This window comes from Aricia agestis, chromosome 11 (genome assembly GCF_905147365.1).
Source record: "Aricia agestis chromosome 11, ilAriAges1.1, whole genome shotgun sequence".
Lineage (NCBI taxonomy): Eukaryota > Metazoa > Arthropoda > Insecta > Lepidoptera > Lycaenidae > Aricia > Aricia agestis.
In genome coordinates, this window is record NC_056416.1 from 11700391 (window position 1) to 11721519 (window position 21129).

Genomic DNA, 21129 nt, shown 5'->3' on the forward strand with positions numbered 1-21129 from the left:
GCTACAGTACGTTCAGACTTATATTACCTCTAATAGTATCTTTAAACCAACGATATAAGAGTCATTTTTAAAGAAGTTTCGAGGTAATATTCAAACTCTTAATGTGTTGTACCTACATAATTAAAAGAAAATAACTGTTAATACTTTATATAAAGAGCAAAATATTATAGTCTAAGAAAATTAGTTTCAAAATCGACGATCAGACCGAATAATTCGTGTTTTGCAAGTTGGTACAGTTGTTCCTAAAGGTGTCCAGTAGTCCATAATCGGTCGATTGGCGGGGTACGGGGCACTTTTTTGCGATTTTTAAGGGTTATATTTTTTATTTATTAGTAAATTTAGATAAAAACAAACGTAGCTTTAACATATTATAATATTGTATAAAAAATATTTGTCTAAACGCATTGTCCAGGGAGTAAATTGGGGAATACGTTTGTATGGAAAAACAATGCGAGCGTTCCCTTTTAATACTCTGTATTTCCTAAAGTAATAAAACAACGTACAGTAAATATGTTTGGACGTAATTTATAGGAAATTGAATGTAGATAATTAATTAATGTAGAAGTCACTAAAGAGATATTATAAATAATTTTCGAGTCACAAGCAAAAACCTTGAAAAAGATACCTTTCCCCCCCTCCCCCACCGCTGGCTCTTGTCCCACCCTCGGGGACTTTTAGTATATTCATCTGGACACCTTTAGGAACAACTGTACCAACTTTCAAAACTACACGAATTATTCGGTCTGAATTCCTTAATTTTTCCAGGCTATTAAGTGAATTTAAAGAATTTTAACTTCAAATACATTTCGACGCCCCCACCGAATAATCGGACAATCGTAAAAATGAAAATGTTCAGGAGAGCCGAAAAACTGATTTTGTTAATAACTCCGTCAAAAAAACAGCGCCAAAGATTTTTTTATATCTCAAATGAAAGCTATTTTTTTGCCTATCTTGCTATCTTAACAATATTTAATCATCACCGAAGGTTTTTTTTTAAATAAAGCAAAACGCAACTTATCGTTCTGGAGTAGGCCAAGTTCTGATCATTATTGTCTATTGCATGATTATTCGGATATGATTATTCGGATAATGAGATAATAAATGTGCAATAAAATGCACATTTATTATCTCATTGCAATATTATTCGGGGAAATTGTTTGGGATAAGTATATTGGTAAACACCTATTACTTTACTATTCGGTGATTAAAAAATATTGTACACTTTATAATTATAGTCATTGTCGTGTATTCCAATGATTATCTACTATAGGTAAAATAAAAATAATATGTATTTTTGTTTTAATACATTAATTATTTGATGATATAAATGACATTATTGCAATCGAAACAGCTCTAGGTTAAAAAAAAATACACTCTGGAGACTGGCACTATCATTTCATTAGTACTTAAATAGTCATTGCAGTTAATTAAAATGTTAATCATAACCCTAATCGCCACCAGAGTTGGTGTCACAATAATCAATATCATATTATGTTCTAATAAAATGAATGATAATGGCAGGAAATTATTTTAGACAATCTTCCGAGAGCATCATAGGCCTTTCTTATATGACGGTGCTTTAATCGTCAACTTCTATCTAAGTACATCGTAATACAGTTCAATGTAATCAGGATCAAAACTATGTCAAAAATTTCTCAAGTTACAATACAATACAATATTCACACAACACACTATAACAGCACATCTTTTAGTAGCTAGCAATCGCATTTCTAATTAAATACTGAATTGGGTCCCATTAGGACCTGCAGGATAACTTCCACGAATAATGTTTGACTGTCTGACAGCTGCTTGCAGGCGTGAAACTGTAACAAGTGCTGTTATGAGAGTTTTAAGCACTTCTTAGGAGTCTTTGCGAAAAAAATATATCTAAATACGTTCTCGTCAATTTGTAACAGATCTCGCCGCTTATAGGTCACGATTAGTTTATTTTGTAGCAAGTATTACCCATAAATCCTTATTTGTGAGTAAAACCGCATGTGGATTACAAAGATCGAAGCAGATTATGATTATATATCCTGAAAACTGAAGAAGACGGATTCCTACAACAACCGTAAAGTATAAAATAAAAATATGAGGAATGTACATAATTTAACGAATGTTAGGAAAGATTTTACCATATTTTGATGTCTTCCAAAACGACCGCTGGTCTTTCTTACGTCTATGAAGACTTAAGACATCCAAAAAAGCTAGCCAGGGACAGTCAGACATTCTTATTTTTTTAATGCAGAAAGTCAGACTATTGCTGACTCTTGGGTCCTGTGTAAACCTCTGGGATGACTGATCTGATGCTGGTCCGAGACTGGAGGCTGGAGGTGAGTGGACTGAAATAATCACCGCGATATGATGGTCGTCCGACTCAGATTCTACAAGTTGTCCAAAATAAAACCCAACCAATATGCCCCAAAGGTGCACTGAAGACGCCCTTTATAGGTTAGTGAACCACATCAGAAAGAAGAGAGAGAAGGGGAAAATTTCTGTGTCGCTGGACACAGGGGGGCCTTCGACAATGCTTGCTGGCCAGCTGTAAAGGTTCGGTAAGCTGAAGTTAGGTGTCTGGGGAACCTGAGGCGGGTGATCAGCGGCTACCTGAGTGGAAGAAGTGTGAAAGTGAGATGTGCAGGAGTGGAAGTGTGCAGTAGGCAGCAATGTATTTACCCGAATAATCATGCAATAGTCGTTTATCGTCAAATCGTTTTGATATATTTTTTCGCAATAGTCTATTGCCCAGTTTTTGGTGTAAAATATAATTTTAAGTATTGTTATGGAATAAACACATACAATAGATAGAATAGAGAAATACTATACACATATACACAAACAATAGATAGAATAGAGAAATATGGACTACGCATCAGCCGCAGCAAGACAGAATACATGGAATGTAATTACGAAGGAACGGAAAATGCAGGCAATAATGTGTTCATAGACGGCATAGCACTCCCGAAGGTAGAGAGCTTTAAGTATCTTGGATCCATCCTAACATCAGATGCAAACGCAGACAAAGATGTCCAACACCGTATAAATTCAGCATGGCTCAAGTGGAGGTCTTTGACTGGTGTTCTATGTGACCCTAGAATGCCCATCAAAATCAAGGGTAAAGTTTATAAGTCCGTGGTAAGGCCCACTCTTACCTATGGTGCGGAATGTTGGACTATGAAAAAAGCTCACGAACAACAACTGCACGTGAATGAGATGAAGATGCTCAGATGGGCGGCTGGTGTAACCCGCATAGATAAAGTCCGCAATGAGTACATAAGGGGCTCGTTCGGGGTAGCTTCTGTTGTGGAAAAAGTCAAAGAGTCCAGACTGAGATGGTACGGTCACATACAAAGAAGAGACGATGCCTACACCGTAAAGAAAGTCCTCAATATACCAAACGTGTACAAGAGACCAGGAAGACCACCCGCAACCTGGTGGAACAACATCAAGAGAGAGATGGACCAGGAAAGCCTAACTACTGAGACAACCTAGAACAGAAAATTCTGGCGCAAACGTACAGGGAGACCCGACCCCAGATGAACTGGGAACATGGGGTGGACAAAGAAGAAGTTATGGAATAAACACATCATTTTTCATATCTTTGTAAATATCCACAGAAAAATTCTGAAAAAAATTCACATGATGTATTTTGACTTCTAGATGCCAAAAATCGCATAACAGCAAAAACCCCACAATAGCACATTGTCTGATTATTCGGTGGGGGCGTCGATTTAATGATTTATTAAAGAGTAAGTAACTTTAACTTAATAAGAGTTTAAAATAAAGTACGAGATGTATATTAAAATACATACTTAAATTAAAGTTTATTTACAATAATTGGTGGAGACTGATAGCTATAAACATAATAATATTAAATCATTACTGCTTATAACTCTGAAAGTTAAATTCATAATACCTTTTGTACTCGTATTACTGGCTTTTTTCCTCTTCTACCCTCACAAAATCAGTGTTATAAAAACACTTAAATATAAAAGAACAATTTTACCCTAAGCAAAAACGCGTAGAGTGTAAATCCAATAATATAATAATTTCGCTTTACGTGTATACGGCAATTATTTATTCATCCTTAAAGATACTGGCACAACCAGGAAAATATCTTTGATAAATTTTAACAGCCTTAAAAAGGTGCGTACCCCGTAATAACGTGTTTAAGGGTGTTATTTCATACAAAATTCACTTTCATACAACTTGGCTATTTTAGAATATAAGCTTCTTTATTTTTTGTCTGCGTATTACCACAGTATAATAAACACAGTAGATCGTGCGAATCGGGTGCGCACACAAAAACACACACAAGCGCCATTTAAGACACAACACAATATCTATGGACTCTTCACACCATATCAGTAAAGCTTTGAGCTAAGTATTCAAAATTATTTTAGAAAGTAGGAAACGGAAGTATCGAGCGCCTTAAACTTGTCTCTGTATTGCACGAATTTGATTGCAAGAATACGGCCCAGTCAGTGTTAAGAGGATACACCAGGGGCTAGAGAAATGAATAAAAAGTACGTGTAATATCTATAGCTGTCTCCCTTACCTCAAGCCTATACCGCAGAACGCGATAGAGACAACTGCAGAAAATCCAGAAAATCAACGATTCGTTGTCCCCTGATTCCTTCTCCAAAACTTAACCGATTTAAGTACTTTTTTCATTAAAGATTAAAAAAAGTCTTGAGCTGTGTTCCTATGTTTTGCTTTTTTTGTATAATCTAGCCAAATCTGTTTTCTGGACGTTTGAACACAGCGGAAAATCTGGCCATTTTTTTGGGTTTTAGAACGTTCATATCTTATTTAATAATTAAATTATGAAAAAAAAAGAAAACATAGAGACATTGTATTAGTGGCCGTAGATATTCAGGAAAAAAATTATAACTCTACTAGCATTATCCAGGGAGGAAACAGGGGACAACGTTTGTATGGAAAAAAGGGCGGTGTGGACTCCTCTTAAGTGTTCTGGTCATCATGCGCCAATGCAAGCTAAAATTAACTTTGTTTTGAAATATCATGTTTATAATAATTATTAATTACTGATAGGAATGACAAAAATGACATTAAATTGAATCCAGATTTGACTCAAGCCCAAAATGGCGCAAGCAGCTGGTGTTGCTCTAGTTTGCTTCAAAACAACTGAGTTACGTTACTGTATTACTTTTATGCTACGTAGTGACGGATGCGTCGTCAATTTTTTTAACAAATCTCGTGACAGTGTTATTTCTGTACTCCTTGTTTCCGTGCCATCTACATTTACAACGGTTCAACGTATTGTTTTTTTTTAGTTTTTTACTTATTTCCTTTAGTTTTTTTTTTAGTTTTTTCGTAAGTCCTGAAGTTAGTTAATATTTGGGTTTGCCGCGGTTGATATTGGCACCGCTGGGCGTACGGAACTCTCCAATATAAATACATTTACAGAATTTATTGCGTCTATTAGCACCTCCATTGCAGCGGTTAATTGCAATTAATGTCTTAAATAAATAACGCGGGGATCACTTGTTGCTAGAATTATTTAACCGCTACGAAGCTAAATTTATATTCGTCATATTGTAAATCTATAATTAAAGTGCGAAGAGCCGAACCCGGTTCAGAAATAGACGATTGCGCGTCCCTAAATCAGTTCCTACTGGCTCGCGTAAATCATTAGTTTGCCGACATATGACACGCATTATTGTCTTAACAAACCTGACAAAGTGCTATACGAAATATTACTGCTGAGTCATCGTGGATCAAGCTTTGCTGTCCTTAATGCCTACGTCCACACTGCGGACGTAGGCAACCGCGCGGATTTTTTTTCGCACTTCTGTAAAACATTGAATCTTATGAGAGTATCTGCACTGCGAATGAAAAAAATCGATTAATAAATTCGCGCGAATAAAATCCGCGCAGTTAAAGTGCGGACAGTCCCGTAGTAGTCAATTAATAAAATGCGCGGTTTTCTGGGAACATTCTCTATATTGTCTTTTCCCACTTCAAACCTCGTGCATTATAAATTCCATGGACATAATATTTGCTGCCACCACCGAAAAAATGTTTAACTTTATATTAAAATATTGTTTTATTATAATATTAGTTAATGGAACACTAATTTCAATAATATAAGCTTTAGACTTTACTTAAAAAAGTAAGAATTTGTTTAAAGAGATCGGTATGTTAAATAAATGATTTTAATAATTATTATCTGTAGAAGTATTAATGTGATTAATAATAAGAACTCTATGTAGTGACAGATATTCTACCTAAATGGTTCCGTATTCAAAATTTTATATGTGGGAGAGCCATGCTTCGGCACGAATGGGCCGGCTCGACCGGAGAAATACCACGCTCTCACAGAAAACCGGCGTGAAACAGCGCTTGCGCTGTGTTACGCCGAGTGAGTGAGTTTACCGGAGGCCCAATCCCCTACCCTATTTCTTTCCCTACCCTCCCCTAATACCCTATTCCCTCTCAAAAGGCCGGCAACGCACCTGCAGCTCTTCTGATGTTGCGAATGTCCATGGGCGACGGAAGTTGCTTTCCATCAGGTGACCCGTTTGCTCGTTTGCCCCCTTATTTCATAAAAAAAAATGTATATTGTATAACCCTCTAGCCGCTACGTATACGGAAAATGTAAGCACTAAGCGCCATTGCACTATGAAAGTGTTCTCTTTAGCACTGAATTAACTTAAACGCTTAGTTATAAATCGTGTACTAGCAGCTAGTTTCCAATAGGTCAGTAATCATCTGCATTTGAGGCCATTATCTCAATTGGCAGTACTGAATGAGACGGACGCCGCGCCCGCGCGCACAATGAATGTTTGTTTGCCTGACAATGTGCTTTTCGCTATACAAATCTGCGTCAGTATAAACATGAATACATTATACCACTTTAGTGTAACCTATATACTATATCTGGTGCTATCTGGGGGCATTATAGTTACTTGAATATAGCTAGGATTTTAGGGGCTAGAAAAGTTTTCGTCTATACTATTTATTACTTCGATGATTGTTTTTTTTTGTTGAAATCATTTTTATATCAGCTGCGACCTAACAAGGTCAAACCTTTTCAGCACTCAGTGTTGTTCATACATTTTCTATTTACTCTTTTTAACATCAGCAGTAAAATATATTAAATTTTTGTACTTGTTTATTATAAATTCTCTTAATATGTATAATGTACATTATACACAAGAATTTAATTTTAACATTTTGAATGTTTTTTACGCTACTGTAACTGTTAAAATGCTTTAGTACAGGATTTCTCAAACTTTCGGCTCCACGAACCCTTGTTAAAATTTCCAGGTGACAGCGAACCCCTTACTTACTAATGAAATGTTTTTTGAATAAAAGGTAACATATTAATTAATGGGATGGGTGCGCTTGTTTCTTGTCGCAAATGGAATCAATGTTATCAGTAATTTTAGACAATTTTAACCTTAATTCTGACTCGGTATCAAGTCGATTTCTGTATTTAGTTTTTATGATGACCAGTTGTGAAAACCCACTCTCACATAAGTATGTTGTAGCAGAGGGAAAAAGGAAATTCACCACTTTACGTGATTGTTTGAAATACTCTACCTGTCTAGCTGCCCAAAAATCTATAAAAGACATCCTTTTGAAATCAGCTTGTAGAGTTCTACGGACATTTCTAATAGTAACTCATGTTGCCTGACACTCAAACTAGAAATTATGCTCTCGTTCGTGACCGCAAACGGGTTACGAATCCAGCCAGTTATCAAGCCACCATTAGCCACCATTACGTAAATTTTGTCGCGAACCCCTTGCCGTCGCATGGCGAAACCCTAAGGGTTCGCGTACCCCACTTTGAGGCACCCTGCTTTAGTACAGTCAAATTCCTATAAACCTACAATCATTGGTTATTCCCAGGTTTAATTCATATTTTATTGTCTTCATTTACATAATTTATGATTTTTATTTCCTCGAAAGCTTAATATTATGACGTAATGCTCTCTCTATTTATTTTTAATTTATGACTTAATTAATTAACTTAATTAAAAACCCAGAATAATGGTTTGATATTCCAAAATTTTTTTTATTTAGCGGTTAATTTTTTTTCCTTTTTAAATAAAAATATTGTTTTTTTTGACATGCTAATTTGAAATATAATAAATTCCATTATCCTTTGAATTAAATTGGCTACTGAAGTGATAAATAACATAATATTTACGTAAACGTACGTAATTATTATCTCTGCAATGCGTAGCTAATACCACTGATTGAGAGATAAGAGGCGGTATCGTTTAAACTGATTTGACATAAAAACATTGCGCAGTTCACCTTTCAAATAAACTTTTAACTTTTGAGGAAAAAAGTGTTAAGTAATAATAAAGTACTTATGTATTTTTGCGGCTTAAAAACTCATTGTCCTGCTTGACTAAACGACATCGATATAAAGCATACATTTTTTTTTCGGTCTCGTGACTCTCTTTTGCCTTGAATCATAGTTTCATGTTTAATTAGACCCATATCCAGTTGTATATCCAATAAAATTATAGCGACTCTACATCCTATTTCCAATAAAAAACTTGTAGATAAGCCAAAGTTTTTTTGTCCTCTATTCTTTCTCTTTCTGTCATACGTGAGAGAGTTTTTTTACGCAACGGAAATGTGCACACTTCCGGTGTTTTCGTAAAGTTGGCAGTGAGTAGTGACGTGTTAAAATAAGACGTCAGTTTCGTATCACACCATCAACAGTGCGACCATGTTGTTTGGTTTGGACCATGGTTTGGATGAATTTTCGAACAGTCTGTCAATTCCTATAAAAATGAAGATTTAAGTATTTTGTTACTAGTTGATGACCGCAACTCCGTCACACAGAAATAATTTATTGCGCGGGGCGGGACTCCGCGGGAGCCATACATTTTTCCTTAGTCAAAAATATCCCAGGTCCTTTCCCAGTAGCCCTAGCACGGCCACCAGTAGAAATGCGAAAATATCGACAAACTATGGACATAAACTAAAGGTGCCGTTCCGATCATTACCGCGGCCAATCGCAACCGACAATAATTCAATTAAAATGCCACTTTAAGACAGACTATAGTCTATGACTCAATGTCATAGAGTAGGATATTATTTGAATTTTTAGTACTATAGTCTGTCATAAAGTGGCATTTTAATTGAATTTTTGGGAACGAAAAAAGATCGAAACCTTAAGTTTATCTCCACAGTTGGTCCATACTTTCGCATTTTTACTGGTGGCCTTGCGAGGGCTACAGGACTCAAAGTATCTCCATACCAAATTTTATCAAAATCGGTTCAGTGGTTTAAGTGTGAAGAGGTAACAAATAGACAGATACGCTTTCGCATTTATTATATTAGTATGGATCAATCAACAGATTCCTTTTGGAGTACTGCTAAAGAAGCTTGTTATTTTCTTGACATGAGGTCATATAGGAAAGAGTCAAGTTTAGAATGTGAATAATGTAAACTTATTAGTATGGGCAAAGCCCATGTTACTTATTTTACCTATATATTTACCTCCAAAAATAAAACAATGCGCAATGTTTTAATGAATTCTTATTTCTTATCCAAAATGTGTATTATTTAAATTACTTTTTTACTACAAAATAATGTAAAGGCGTTGCTGGGTAGTATTAAATTTAAGGTTTTTATGGACTTTACAAAAAGTTACTAGTGACATACAAAACTTTTTGGATTTTTCTTTCTTCATTTGACTACTTTATAATTTACACGTACTTTAAGATCTCTTTAAATTACGATATGTTTTGACCATTTACCATCATGCGTCTTTCATTATGTTACGTAGAGATAAGATTTTCATACTCTAAAGTTCATAAATATTAAATAATTTAATCTAATATGTAATTCTTTTTCAGGTTCATTCATTCATTAGTTTAAAATAATGGTAATTACTGTAAAAATAATAATATGTAGACGATTTAGTTGTCACATCATAATCGCTACCGATGTGTTAGTTGTGAACATGAGAACTACGAGTTTATAGAATAGCTCCCATGTTCATTCATATGTAACTTACAAATAGATAAACATTGTGTCGTTTAGTTAACCGTAGGCACCGAATAGCGGTCTAGATTTTTATTTGAGAGTTAAAGTAAAGTAGACGCAGATCTCCCCGAGTAACGAGCCACTCCTTGTCCGCTCACGAGACCGCATGTTAGTACTAAGGCCACTGTCACAATGTTTTCAACTATTTATAAGAACATTCACTGTAATAAGAATAACTTACACGTTAGATTCACGGAAAAATATTTTTCCCAGGGTTACGCAAGCGGTAGTGTGGTGGAGCACCTTAGTTGCCATCCTCCGAAGTTTGGTAAGTGAGGCTCTCCATATATACACAGTGCCCGCCGTGATTCCGGAGAGAAATATTTTGTCGATTGTACCGCCGATGCCAGTGGCCCCCGTGCCAGTCGTGTGCCAGTCAGTCGGGCCCCGAGAGTGCGGAACATAGCTAAATAGATCTTTCCCGGGAACCACCGGATGCCTCTCACGTAGAGTAGAGCTTGAGACCTGCTTACTAGTCTAACGGTCGACACGCCTTGCATGATTATAATAAGAGCACGATTCTTCTTATTTTTATTTAGAACTTTTCTATTTTTAAATTTTTTAATTGCACATTTTTATCAATTTTTTTCTCTTTGATCAGTGTTGTCTGCTTTTGAGAATTTTGTCGCTCTAAAGTTTTTGATTTCGTGTTTCGTGTACGTACAGTGCGTTAAAAAAAAAACAACTAGAATCACTGTGAAGTATCCGAAACATCTGAAATCTCAAACCATAAAAAGCAACAAATTCGAAAAAAGTAGTTTTATTACTTTTTTATCTTGTCAAATATTTTTAGCTTTCGAAGCCTGCAATCGGAAAGGCTTAAGCCGACGCTCGCAAAGGTATTGACTCGTGAAATGAAGGCTTTATCGAATGCATGTGATTCAACATTTCATATTCGATTAATTGCAGGGAGGAACAGATTTTCTTTGATGTTATTAACCTTCAAGCGGGCGCGCGCTATTTTGTAACGACACTGTCGCGCGTAACCTAAAAGACGTCGATGAATTTGGGAAACAAAACACTTTCATTCAACATTACTTATTATTGCATAAATTTAATTATTACTCTTTTTTAAACTAATCAATTCACCCAGAAAAATAAATCTATTTTAGTAAAAACTTAGTTAAAAAATCCGGTGACCCAAAATAGCTTATCTTGTGTGAACAGGGGCAGAAAAAGTGATCGGAATTTTCTTATTCTAGTTTCGATTTTATCTTGCAATAATACTCGATGTTTTCCGTCAATGATAACTTAGTTTTATACTTAAACATAATTTGCCTCAATTACGTCATGAAAACTACATATAAAATGCCGGCGCCGAGACCGAAAAAATTGAGCTTCTTGCTGCAAAGTGTGTGCGAAGAGTAAGTGTAAGCGATTTGTTTGGTAGATAGATAAATCATGAAAAGCTACTGAGATGATACGGATTCAATGAGAAATATCGATAATATCAACGAAAATGTACTGAAATTTGAAGGGAGTCGATTCGACGTCGCGCGACCGCTTAAAGGTTAATTAATATGTTTCGAATAGACTCTAGGACTCTACGCTTCTACGTAAGGCAGAAATTGGCAGAAAGCAGCCATACTTGGTAGGATATAACGGATTCATATAAGACAACACAGTTCGCCGTTTTGAAATTACAATCAATGAAAATATCTTTGTTTCCACATAAAAACTGCTTCAAAAGATTTTGCATTTACTTTGTGTTTTTCAAAAGCTTTGTAACGCGATTTGCAGACTTCGGTATTGATATGCGGGCGTCGTGCGAGGGCAAGCCCTAATCCGATTACTTGTAACAAAATGCCCTACGACCAGTCTAGCCGTCCACAAACGCCCTTCCAGTCTTAGCAGTCATATTGTTTTACTTTTTCTTTGTTTTCTTTCAGGAATTGTTTTTTCCAGTGATTAATAAGTAACTTCCTTCTACTCGGTATGGGCTCTACCTCGGACAAATCAATGTGACAGTTCTAAAAGAGACTCTACTTTTTGGAGCAAAAAGTTTGTTGCTTCAGAGTCTTAAACTACCATGCTAAATTCGATCAAAATCCATTCAGTAGTTTTCAGTTATCTAACAAAAATACGGATAGTATTGTTCGCTTTTATGAATTAAGTGTTTTTAAAAGTTTGTTCTACAACAATAAACTTATTGTTTGAAAAATATAATATTATTAAGTATTGTAAAATCATCGCTAGTCAACTCAAAAGACCGTACACACATTTCATTTTCTCCGTGTGCGTACTGCGGTTATTATTTAGGCTAACATCTTGGCGATAAATTATTTGGACATGTGCGATTTCTATTCGGATTTTGAAACTTATCCCTTTCGTTTAGCTCTCAAACGACGGAGACAGAACTAATAACTGTGAATCAAATAAGTGCTGCTTTCCTGTCACGAAAGCGACTTTTCGTTAATTTAGTCGTAACTAGTTGTGACCGACTTCAGTTGGTGTAATTTAATATTTCACTAACACGTGGCACGCGTTCGACCGGACCAGAATATCTTTGGGATAGTTTTGTAACGAGATATTTGTTATTTGAATTTTATTTCCATGAACGATGTTTTATAATGAAGTAGGTAAGGTTATTAGAAGGAACATGCGTATATGGGTACTATAACACTTGTATGATAGAGAAAGGGTAGCGTGTTACTTTAAAACTACATAACATATATATTTTTTATGAAATAAGGGGGCAAACGAGCAAACGGGTCACCTGATGGAAAGCAACTTCCGTCGCCCATGGACAATCGTAGCATCAGAAGAGCTGTAGGTGCGTTGCCGGCCTTTTAAGAGGGTATAGGTTAATAGGGGAGGGTAGGGAAGGGAATAGGGGCGGGTAGGGAAGGAAATAGGAGAGGGTAGGGAAGGGAAAAGGGTAGGGGATTGGGCCTCTGGGAAACTCACTCACTCGGCGAAACACAGCGCAAGCGCTGTTTCACGCCGGTTTTCTGTGAGCCCGTGGTATTTCTCCGGTCGAGCCGGCCCATTCGTGTCGAAGCATGGCTCTCCCAAGTCAGATATTATTAATGCCCTCTTATTAATAACTATAAATAACGTTTACTTAGACATTTGTTATCCTTATAGATAATAACTTAAAATAGTTTCAATAAGTTTCGTTTATCTATGCTATCAAAATGTACGTAACAGTAGGAGTCATAAATAAAGATTTTATTCTAACAGTTGTGAGGATCGAGCTCGCCTGTGCTGAAATGTTTCAAACACGTCCGTGAATAATCAATGTAGGTATCTATCGCTTAGAATAGAAGCTATAAATGGTTTATCCACTCTCGAATCTGTATCGATATTGTTGGCGTAAATTTTTTATGATCGAGAATGTAAATAGATTTTTGATTCGAGAATTTTTCGATGATTGTTTTGATTTGATTATAAATAATGTGTAGATTAATGTGTAGACAGACTTATCTCGTTTGGTAGACAAAACCGTGTGTAACGTGCATACGCACATACTTATTAATTGTGTATACGCAGTCTAAAGGCCTGTTTCACCACTTCCAGATAAGTGGCGGATCGGCTACCCATAACTTATAGAGCAGCTAACGCTAACGCTAACGCTACAAAATGTATGGATTTGACATTAGTATTCGCTAGCGAAGCGATGACTTATGTCAAATCGCATACATTTAGTAGCGTTAGCGTTGGCGTTTTGCCACTTGTCTAGGGGGGCTGACAGATACTCCATAATATTTCTGTCGTCTGATAAGTTGTGGATAGCCTATCCGGCACTTATCAGGAAGTGGCGAAACAGGCCCTAAGTCTTAATTAACAGTCAACTTGACCGTAGGGCGTAGACATTACAAATAGTGGATTTCTCGTTCTCGTAGCGTATGGAAATGTCTTATCTGAATTCTGAAGGCCCCTTTCCACGTTGGACAACCATGATTAACACCATCAATGCGCAGTGAGCAGTCTATAATACACACGCGTGAAGCGACGTCGATGGCCCTTTACCTGTCGTTAGTTACAAGTTAGAAAAAAAATCATGATTGTTGTATGGGAGCCCCCTTAAATATTAATTTTATTTTGTTTCCAGTATTTTTGTTGCTATAGCGGCAACAGATATGCAACTATCTGTGAAAATTTCAGAACTCTAGCTATAACGGTTCTTGAGATACAGCCTGGAGACAGACAGACGGACAGACAACGAAGTCTTAGTAATAGGGTCCCGTTTTTACCCTTTGGGTACGGAACACTAAAAATCATTCCCAAAATATAAAATCTCCCATGTTTACGTTTCACAACAATTGCAACACAACACGTTGTCGCTATCTTGCCTCTTCAAGCCCCGTCGTTTTGATAAACTGTCCCCGTATCTAAGATAAGATTCTGTTGACTCGTTGAAAAAATCTGTGGGTAAAAAATCAGGATGTCAGGGAACGTGTGATAACTGATAACTAATTTCTTATCAAAAAACCAACATTACATTACCTGTTAACTCACGTTTGATGTAGGAACAATAACGATTTATAGCGAGTATGCTAAACCTTGTAAATACAATCCCTGGTTATTAAGTCTCCAATTTTCATAGTTTACAGGAATATTCCCGGAAACGATTATGTGATTCTTTTACCCTAATAAAATTAACGGTACTATTAATTATTATAATATTCTGCTTTCATTAACAGTATCAAAACAATTTTAACACCTGCTAGGTACCATAGCTCAGTTGTAGGAATGCTATGACAAATTATTTTAACCGCTTCTTTAATTTCTAAGCAATTTTGTTAAAAGAGAAAACAGTTAATGTCTTGCGTGTTCGTCATAAATTGAATAAACGTTTGTAGTGAGTAATTGAATAAGAAGCTACCAAAGTACACTCATAAAATCATAAATATAGGTTTACGATGTCACCTGCCACCAAACACCTCACGATAAAATTTGACTCGCCCCCCCCCCCCTCCCCCCTCCCCCCCCTCCCCCCCCTCCCCCCCCTCCCCCCCCCCCCCCCCTCTCGCCCCTTCAAACAAGGGGGGGGGGGGGGGTCGAGTCAAATCTCATCTAATCTCACGTTGGGGAGAGGGGTGGTCTCAGCAAATCTCACGTATTTTTTTTTCTCATTATTAAGTACATGAAAAATTATACTATTTTGGTCCATTTTATCCAGATTGTACTTATGCTTAAGATTTAATTACGATTACGATTAAGATCATTCACTAATTCGTTCGAACGAAACTACTTTGACGTTATACCTTATAACATCTACTGACTGTCAAACAATCCAACGCGTATAATATGTAAGAAACCCACATTTTGAAAAATCTCACGTGAGATTGGGGGGTGGCGGAGGGGGTTGAGTAAAATCTCACGATATCTCTCCAGGGGGGGAGGGAGGGTCACAAAATGTGAAAAAACACCTCACGTAATTTGTGGACGCCCCCAAACCATAACGCAGTAACACTCCAGCCATCGCCAAAGTCATAGAACCTTTCGCATTATTGACGTGGGAGAGCCATGCTTCAGCACGAATGGGCCGGCTCGACCGGAGAAATACCACGTCCTCACAGAAAACCGGCGTGAAACAGCGCTTGCTCTGTGTTTCGCCGAGTGAGTGAGTTTACCGGAGGCCCAATCCCCTACCCTATTCCCTTCCCTACCCTCCCCTATTCCCTTCCCTTCCCATCCCTACCCTCCCCTTACCTATTAACCTATTCCCTCTTAAAAGGCCGGCAACGCACCTGCAGCTCTTCTGATGCTGTGAGTGTCCATGGGCGACGGAAGTTGCTTTCCATCAGGTGACCCGTTTGCCCCCTTATTTCATAAAAAAAAGAAAACTAACATTAAATACCTAAGAATTTGAACTAGTGCCATGTTTGGGAACCGGATGCGTTCTAAACCACATACGCTACGCCAGCCGTAATATGAAACGCTCAGCCAAATTTTTAACTTACAACCTCACGAAGAAAGAGTTTATGAAGTCATATAGAAAACGCTTTGCAGACTCCATATTGTCGTGCATTTGGCTTGAGTTGGTTCCGTTTGCGATGACGTGAAGACGGTTTTTACAAGTTTTATTTTAACGGCTTAGAGTAGGTTTAAAGTGTTTTTAACCGACTTCAAAGAGGAGGAGGTTTTCCAATTCGAAAGTATATAGTGTTTTTTGACAGTATTTAATGTTTGTTCGCGGATAACTTTGCCGTTTGTGAATCGATTTTGATGATAGTTTTTTGTTAGGAAGAGGATAAGTACGTCACAGGTGATACTGACTGATGATGGTGGATAAGGGTATGATTGAATTCGGTTTTTCCTATTAAAATTATTACCTTGGCGTGTTCGATAGGCGAATAAGGAGTAGGATTTGAAATGATAATTTGTTAGATTTTTTGCCATTGATTATTATTATTTTTAGGGTTCCCATAACATAATAAAATCTATACTTAATATATGTCCCTAAGTTGTAACTAGACAATAGCTTAGAGACCAATGATTTCCTTTTTAGGGTTCCGTAGCTAAATGGCAAAAAACGGAACCCTTATAGATTCATCATGTCTGTCTGTCTGTCTGTCTGTCTGTCTGTCTGTTTGTCTGTCTATCCGTCCGTATGTCACAGCCACTTTTCTCCGAAACTATAAGAGCTATAATGTTGAAACTTGGTAAGTAGATGTAATCTGTGAACCGCTTTAAGATTTTGATACAAAAATGGAAAAAAATATTAAACATTTTAGGGGTCCCCATAGGTACAACTGAAACAAAAAAAATTTTTTTTTGTCTAACCTATGCGTGTGGGGTATCTATGAATAGGTATTCGAAATCATATTGAGGTTTCTAATATCACTTTTTTTAACCTGGATGGTTTGCGAGAGAGACTCTTCCAAAGTGGTAAAATGTGTGTCCCCCCCCTCTAACTTCTAAACTTCATGATAAATCTAAAAAAATGTATGATGTACATTACTATAAAAACTACCAACGAAAATTGGTTTGAACGAGATCTAGCAAGAAGTTTTTTTTATACGTCATATATGGTAAACCTTAATTTAACTTTCATTAAATCAACTGAAATATAAAAATAAATCAAAAACATTTTAATTTCAAAAAGAGAAAACCTTATTGCTGCTGCGGAACCCTCCATGGGCGAGTCCAACTCGCACTTGGCTGGTTTTCTTTATAATAGAATATCATAGTTAGAGATAGTAATAATTTTTATGCAACCTAAAATATTATGTTGTTAACCATCTCCAATTTATTAGGCGTGATCTTAGGCTAAAAGAGTGGCCAGGAGCTGTACGTATAGGCACAAAACCTATATCGAAATAAAATATGCATATTATTATATGCATTTATCTAGATTTAGTGAGATGTCCTCGCATATCTTCAATCTTTATGTACTTGTTTAGAATGCAATGAAACATTAGAGGAAGCCAATAAAATGAGGACGAAATATCTTCAAACTGTGAAGGAATACGTCGGAATGGCTTCTGTACATCCTTCCATGTCTTTATAGCGCAATAACAGCGGTATCTGGCATCGATGCTGTATCTAATTGTATGGGAATTTGAATAATAGGTACACTATACTAACCCCGTAGACTTGGCATACACGCAAAGATTTGTTCGGTGTTTGACATAGTAAGTCATGCCTCATGAGTCTTATATATTTTACTAGCTTTTGCGCGGTTCAGCTCGTGCAAAATGGTACTGTCATACAAAATTTGGTCATCCCTTTCAGGGGTGGATTTAAAAAATATATTTTTCAGTGGATCTGATTTGAGAATTCATTTAGAGTGCAAAATGATCGGTTTGGCATATGCGTTGATGTAGTAGTTAATCAGATTTGCATAGAACATTATGACTAAAGATCAAAGAATATACCGACGTTATCCTAACTCTATGGATACCTTTATAACGCATCATGGATCATCACATTATCACACGCAGGTGATCATATACATATAGTACTGCACACACTGAGGCACTATTAAACTATGGAGACAGCCTCGTTTTAAGAGGGCTATTGAGCCAAAAAATCAAACATCATCCTTCTCTCTTCACACTTACGCCCGTCTTTCATATGCCAGCATTGCCAGGTGAAAAAGGATGACGCGGAATCATCGCCAAGTTAGTTTTACTTAATTAAAAGACGAACTATAATGATAATAAAAAAAAATATGAAAAAATGTAGGTTTTATCAATGCCTTTTTAATATCTAAAAAATATTAAAGAAAAGACAGCAAACTTCGAAGATCTAAGCAAAAATGTGTCTGAAACAAGTTTTTTTGTAAAAAAGAAACTATCGAGCATATTTTCAGTAATCGTGTTTTCGTCTTGAGCATTTTATCTTCATGAACAGAAGTTACTTGTGTAAAAAAATCAGTTTTCTAGACCTAAAAGATTTTGAGATCTAGTCAAGTTAGGGTCAGGTGCATTCTTAATGAAATCAAATATTATGGTGTAGGAGGCATTATACTGTGATACCTGATAGGAATAGCGATACGCACAGTTGGTAATAAGGTTTTAATTATGCAAATTTCGACATTGTATAATATTTGAAATTATATAATTTAGAGGTTTTATTATTAGATTATAATTAAAGTAATAAAATATATTATAAGTGTACAAAGGGGAGTTTCGTTTTAAATTACAAGTTTGTGCCATTGATGCACATGCTAGAAGCTAAACTATTTGATAATTAGCATATTAATAATTATTTTTTTTTTTATATCTATGGACGCTTCACACCACGTCAGTCTGGCCCCGTGCTAAGTACCTGAAGGACTTGTGTTACAGGTACCAGACAACGGAAATATATTTAATACTTTTATACTATACATATATTTAAGATTTTTATTATATCATACACATATTTAATACACATCCATGACCCAGGAACATTGAAAAACTTTTTGTTCCGTCGGCGGGATTCGAACCCGCGACCCCCGGCTTGAGTTGCCACACACTCTAACCATTGAGCCACGGAGTTCGTCATTTCGACGTCATCAATTATGTTGCAAAAATATATGAATTTTAATACCTCTTGCCTTTCGCCGTGGGAATGGTATGTTTAATTAAAAAATATAAACTGTCATTACTCATTAGAATAGACAAAAAATGGAAATATAAGCTAGAAAGATGTTTTAAGAGCGGGCTGCCAAAATTTTGCTGTGTTTTTTTCTAATAAGTATTACGATCCCGGAAGACGATTGATTCAAATGAGATTGAGATTTATTTAATCATTGTATATTTATCTGATATTTGGCTAACGGAAAACACAATTCACTTAATTTGTCTCGATAGTTATATTTTTCGAAATTATGAATCTTACTGGGCTTTTTAACAAATATCTGTTATACTTATTGAGTTACTATCATTAAATAACTTGCACTACTACAATCACACACTTTATAAAATAAATAATAGGTAAAGGAAATATTAGTATTGTATTAAATTTTTAAGTAATCATCAAAAACATTTTTGGGACTTACGACCTTTACTTTCGTGCTATAATGTTGGAACCGTTGTTACGCGATATTATTCATTATTAGCTGCAGCGTAAAGCACATTGCCTGGGAGCACAATTCATGGAATCATTATATCACGATAGGAGGATAGCGGTGTGTTGGCGGGGCTAGCGTTTTGACAGTAGGCTCTTAATAGTACGTTAAAAAGGGCCAAAAAAGCGTCTTGAAGCCCACATGTATGGAAAGGCCGGTCAAGTCAAGTCAACCAGACCGAACTCTATTAAGGCGTCCCCGAGTACACAAGTTTTTTTATCGCTTCTTTAATACAGGGTGCAATTAAACCTTCCTGCCAAATTTTGATATATTAATCCATGTTAAAAATAAAAATACACGTATTTTTTCTTTTATAGTTGCTCAGTACTAAAATGTTGCGAAATACCTTCCGAAAGTTATCCTAAAAAACACTACAATTAATGGACACGATGCGTCGGCCGCGCGTGACGTGTCCCGCGTCACCCCCTCTCATTCCCCCGCGCCGCGAGTCACCATTCTGTAACGATTTTAAATGGGATAAAATATGTCATTGAATAAAATAACACCCAATTTTTTTTGTTAAGGTCTCTCCTTATGATACCTAAGCCCTGGAAAAAATTTGGCAGGAAGGTTTAATTGCACCCTGTATATAGAGTCTCCCATGAGTCGCCTATCAAAATGTATACTTAGCTAATTGATGTGAGTCGAAAATCGACTTAATAATATTTTTTATAATATTATCGAATTCTTCTGTCAATTCCACACATAGGCAGTTCTATAAAGAAGCCATAAAGAAAATGTCTTAGCTAGGCTCAGGTTCATCTTCGGTCAGTCTAACAGTAACGATCGGCATACCCGTATATTGAGGCTTTAGTCGTAGGTGTATTACGGACTTTAAAAAACACATTTACTACAACTTACAAGTCATTTCTTCACTATTTGAATATAATTATGATTTTATTATGATTAAGGAAGGTCATTCACACCTACCTTATATTTAAAGCATCATTGTCAATTGCAAATTTTTTAAATTTTTTTATTTCAAACACATTGCTCAGTGCGATTTCGATCGCGTTTTTAGGCTACATTATACGTAGCTTCGTTAATTTTACTGTCCATTTTTAGAACTCAAACTCAAATATTTTTATTTCAGAATATATTTCTGCAAATCTTCTCTGAAAGTCTACATGATGCCTACCACCGGTGCGGGAACTAACCTTCGAAAACAAATATAATATGAAATTTGACATAAAGTAACGCTAAATGAGGTTTTATGTAGCAACAAACATCATTTTGATTTCAAACTTTGGCTGTAAAATTAACGTAAGCATCTTGGCTAATTTCCCTGAGTGACGTCACGAAGTAATTGTACCGACGAGTACATTACGCGATTTGTATCTATCGCCATAAATTGGCGCCAAATGACACCGGAGTTACCTTAACGAATGTGTATAGTACTCTGTTAATTAAATTATTGCTAGTTTATGTACTTAAAGGGGTGACAGACGTGCGAGTAAGTACGTGGACTTATGGCTCGGCGATCTTAATCGCCTGTGTGTCAGCAAAGAGCCGCGAGTCGCGAGCCTGGGGGCATGATAATCCAGTGTGGGCGTGGTAATCTCGTGTGTCACCGAAGCGAGCAGAGT

General features: G+C 36.4%; 1 protein-coding gene and 1 long non-coding RNA gene across 5 annotated transcripts in view; both read left to right on the forward strand.

Moving 5' to 3' along the window:
* LOC121731909 (RNA-binding protein Musashi homolog Rbp6) overlaps nucleotides 1-21129 on the forward strand; it is a 618826-nt gene that overhangs the window by 25431 nt on the left and 572266 nt on the right. The gene's annotated exons all lie outside the window — the stretch shown is intronic.
* LOC121731911 overlaps nucleotides 10258-21129 on the forward strand; it is a 79010-nt gene continuing 68138 nt past the window's right edge. Inside the window, exon 1 of the long non-coding RNA XR_006036301.1 lies at nucleotides 10258-10306. This is a non-coding gene — a long non-coding RNA (uncharacterized LOC121731911). The remainder of the gene's footprint in view (nucleotides 10307-21129) is intronic.